Source organism: Bidens hawaiensis, unplaced genomic scaffold (genome assembly GCF_021521415.1).
Source record: "Bidens hawaiensis isolate Kalapana, Puna unplaced genomic scaffold, B.hawaiensis_p1.1 tig00074136_1, whole genome shotgun sequence".
Lineage (NCBI taxonomy): Eukaryota > Viridiplantae > Streptophyta > Magnoliopsida > Asterales > Asteraceae > Bidens > Bidens hawaiensis.
Genome location: NW_027502873.1, coordinates 12,569 through 17,418, shown reverse-complemented (window position 1 = coordinate 17,418; position 4,850 = coordinate 12,569).

The following is a 4,850-nucleotide window of genomic DNA, read 5'->3' as shown; positions in this document are numbered from 1 at the left end:
TAAACATGAAGCTCAACCCGAGCAAATGCACATTTGGCGTAGAAGAAGGAAAATTTCTCGGTGTAATGGTCACCAAGGATGGTTTCAAGGTGAACCCAGAGAAGGTGGAGGCTATCCTTGACATGCCCTCACCATCCACCATGAAAGAAGTTCAAAAGTTGAATGGTAGATTGGTATCAATCAACAGGTTCCTAGCGAACCATGCAAGCAAATCTACCCCATTTGTTAACACATTGAGAAATTGCCTAAAGAAAAGCCAATTCAAGTGGACGCCTGAGGCCGAGCAAGCTTTCAATGAGATAAAAGAATGTCTGATAAATCTGCCCGCGCTCACAGCTCCACTTCCTGGTGAAACTTTAACGTTGTACCTGTCAGCAGGAGAACGCGCCATTGGCGCAGTGTTGTTGGTGGATCGCAAGGGAATCCAAACACCAATCTATTATGTGAGTCGGGTGCTGACAGATCCTGAGACGCGTTACTCCATCATGGAAAAGTTAGTTTTGTCACTAACACGCGTCGCGCAAGCTTCATAGATATTTCAATGGTCATCCTATTGAAGTTCTGACTGGTTACAACATCCAGCAAGTCTTGCGGCGTCCCGCGCTCTCAGGAAGGCTGACAAAATGGGCGCTGGAATTAGGAGAGCACACGATCGCCTATAAGCCCCGTCCAGCAATAAAGGGACAAGTCTTAGCTGATTTCATCGCAGAAATCCCTGAAGGAAAAATTGAAGAGGCTCAGCGCGAGGTAGACCCTCCGCAAGCCAATAATGAAAAAAATGTTTGGAGATTATTCACTGATGGAGCTTCAAACAATGAAGGGTCCGGCGCAGGCCTCAAGCTGGTGGATCCAGAAAGTCATGAGTATACTTACGCAATCAGGTTGGATTTCAAAAGCACCAACAATGAAGCTGAGTATGAAGCCCTGCTGGCTGGCCTGCGCATCGCGCACAAGTTCGGAGTTAAAAAGCTAGAGGCCCATGTTGATTCATACTTGGTAGCAGCACAGGTCAATGGCCTTTATGATGCCAAGGAGAACACTATGCCTCTGTATTTAGAGCAGGCAAAGAAGCTCACCGAGCAATTTGACTCCTTCAGAATCATACATATTCTGCGCAGTGAAAACAAGTCCGCCGACGCGCTGAGCAAGATGGCATCAACCAGCTTCGATCACTTTGGCAAAGATGTCAGGGTGGAAGTAATGAGCAACACGTCGGTGGGAGCGAAGTCTGTCCTTGTAATTCATACAACACCTTCATCATGGATAACTCCATTAATGGAATTCTTGAAGGAGGGAAAGATACCGGACGATCGCGCACAGGCGAGGAAGATAAGACACAAGTCGCAAAACTACGAACTGCTTGATGGTACGTTATATCGACGCTCTTATCTTGGACCGCTCATGAAATGCCTAGATGCCGAGGAAGCAAGCTATGTGATCAGAGAGATACACGAAGGAATCTGTGGAATACATGCTGGCCTGCGCATGGTGGTTGCCAAGGCAATGAGCGCAGGTTACTATTGGCCAGGCATGTACTTGGACGCGTTAAAAGAGATCCAAAAATGCAAAGCGTGTCAGAGCTATGCGCCAAACACCATGCGGCCAAAGAACAACTTGATCCGGTGACCTCCGCATGGCCTTTCCACAAATGGGCAATCGATATTGTGGGTCCCCTACCGCAAGCGCAAGGGCGAGTAAAGTTTTTGGTAGTGGCAGTAGACTATTTCACAAAATGGGTTGAAGCCAAGCCACTAGCAAAAATCACAGCCGAGGCAATGAAGCAATTTATTTGGAGCCACATCATATGCCGTTTTGGCCTGCCCATGGAAATTGTGAGCGACAATGGCAAACAATTCACTGACAGGAAGATATCTAGCTGGCTCAAGGAGTTGCGCATCAACCAAATCTTCACTTCAGTATACCACCCTCAGGGGAGTGGCCAAGTGGAGCGCGCGAACCAAAGCTTGCTGAATGGGCTGAAGAAAAGGTTGGAGGGAGAATCCCATTCACGGGTCGAGGAGCTACCTAATGTCCTGTGGGCGCACAGAACATTAAGCAAAACCAGCAATGGCGAATCCCCGTTCAGCCTAACCTATGGAACGGAGGCTATGATTCCAGCAGAGATTGGATGCCCATCCCATAGAGTGCTCATGATGAACAAGATTGATAACGAACGCGAAAGGAGGTTGGATCTCAACTTACTTGAAGGGCGCAGAGAGGCGGCTATCATCAGTGAAGCCAAATACAAGAAAAAACTGGAAAAATATTACAATCAGCGCGTGAAAGAATGCCACTTCAAGAAGAATGATTTTGTCCTTCGAAACAATGAAGCTAGCCGCGCAATACCTCCGGGAAAAATGTCCCCCAACTGGGAGGGACCTTATCAAGTCTCGGAAGAATTGGGAAAAGGCGCATACACTTTAAAAGATTTGAATGGAAAGAAGATCCCGCGCGCATGGAACGCAGCACAGCTTAGAAAATGTTTCATGTAAAAATTATCAAGTTTGTAATCAAGGCTTCTTAAGCCATTATGAATAATGATAAGCGCTATTTTCTCTTAATGTTTGTTCTATTACCTTTTGCATACATGTTTCACACTTCCCTTTATTAATTTTGAGCAATATGACAACATTGTATTGACATCAAAAGAAAAAATAAAACGAAGTAAAACATACATGCGCGAGCTTCAAGCTCAAACGCGTTAACGAGTTTTAACTCTAAAACGTCAGGGCCTTAGCCCAATAATATGAGCCTTAGCTCAGGGCCTTAGCCCAATAATACGAGCCTTAGCTCAAATCACTCACAACATCCATCCTACATGCTGCGCAGCTAGACCATAAAAATACCTAAGCACAACTAAGGCAAAGCACATGCCAAAACATAGTTGTTAAGGCCTCAGGTCGAGGTCGCGCATGGAATTGTAATGGATATCAGAGTAACACATACTGACACGTAAAGGCTAAAAAACTCATAATTCCTTATAATAAATGCGCGATAACGTCGCGCAAAAAAGGAATAATGAAATGCCAAAGCACGTGTCAACATATTCAGAATATCGCAAAATAACTTGAAATATGACAAGGATTAAGTAAAATAATTTCCTTACAACCTTGTTCAAATTTCAACGTGCAAGCATATCTTATATTCAACAAGCAAACATGCAATATAAAGAGATGAATGGGGAATGCGCAAGATACGAATATGGGAAAAACAAAATTTCATTCCAAAACATAGAAGTTTACAAATTTACAAAATGATGAGATACAAACTACAAATAAAAAAAAAAAAAAAAAAAAAAACATGAAGGGCTTCTCAAGTCTCTATATCGACGTCAGCCTCTTCATCGCCCTCATCATCACCTCCCTCAGCATCTGGCGCAGCCCGCTCCTCGTCATCTCCAAACTGACCATAGTCAAGCTGTTCGTCTTGAATGGAGTCGTCTTCTATCACAATAGTGTCAGGAGCGGGTCCTTTGGCCACGCCAGAGCCGCTAGCAGAGGCAGCATTGCCCGCGCCATCATCGCCGCCACCAGCCCCTTCACACTCGTCAAGTAATTTCTTTAGAGCGCCGAGATCAGGCTGATCAGCAAGCGAGGCTATCTGCAAAGCATAAGGAAAAGTGTGAGTACAAAAAGACTAGGAAAATAAGTCAAGGTAAACTCATTAAGGTTAAAATACCTGCTCAAGGATGGGAATGGGAGTATTCAAATACTTCTCCCCCACCTCGGCCATGTCCGCGCAGACAACGTCGAGCTGATAAGGGTAGTCGGATGGGTTCTTCTTCAGCATGCTATATTCACAGCCATCCTTAAACCCTTCAGCTCGACCCACCAAGCGCGAGGCAGCGTTGCAATCCATCACAAGGGTCGGAAACTCGTCTGAGTATTTCATCGCATAAGCGCAACGAGTCATACCCTGTGAGACTAGCCATTGGCGATCCTGCGCGAGGGAAGAAACAGACGTCTCAAGAGCAGGAATCTGAGAGTTTAACAACTCAACAGTTTCCTTGGTCTGTTTCAGCTCCTCTCTGTCGGACGCTGCTGCCGCCAAGGCCTCTTTCCTTTCCGCTCGCGCAGCATCGAGCGCTTCTTGGCTAGACGCTGCCATCGCCAGGGCTTCATCCTTCTCTGCCCGCGCGGCCTCAAGCTCTTTCTTCAGGCGCTCAACCTCACTCTCTAATGAAGATTTGTCAGTGATAAACTGCACAAGAGCTTGGTCACGCGCCTCTGCATCCAGCTCCAAGTCGCGCACTCGCCGCGCGTACTTGGCCGCGTCCGCCTCTGCTGCCTGCAGCTTCTCCCGCGTAGCCTGCAGCTCATGCCCGCGCTTCATGAAGGCAGCGTTGGCACTTGCTCGGTTCTCGCTGAGTTCTGCTTGGAGTTTCTCAGCTCTCTCTCGAGCGTCAAAAAGATTCCAAGCAGATACCTTAGCCTCTTGCTTGGCCTCCGCAAGTGCATCACGCACCTTTACGTAATCATAGCGAAGCTCTTGGGAGGCAGCATAGAACGCTGACCCAGTGAAAAGATGGTCATTGAGCAAGTCCACGCGAGCGCGGTCCTCCTGAAACCTCCATTCAGCTGGAGGCACAGAATGAGCCCAGAAGTCTTCACACACACCCATGGACTGAAATGAGCTATCCTCAGTAATATTCCATCTCGGGCAGTAAATGTGATCGGCTTCCTGCAAACACAAAGCAATGTTCTAGTCATCTAAACACTAATATGGAAGTCCGCGCAGCGGAGCAAAACGAACTTATACCTTCGGGGAGCAAGCAGAAAAGTCAGCGCCAGCCCCACGAGAAGGCTGCGCCACGAAATCTCGTGGCGCTACAGGGCTTGCGCGGCCGCCAT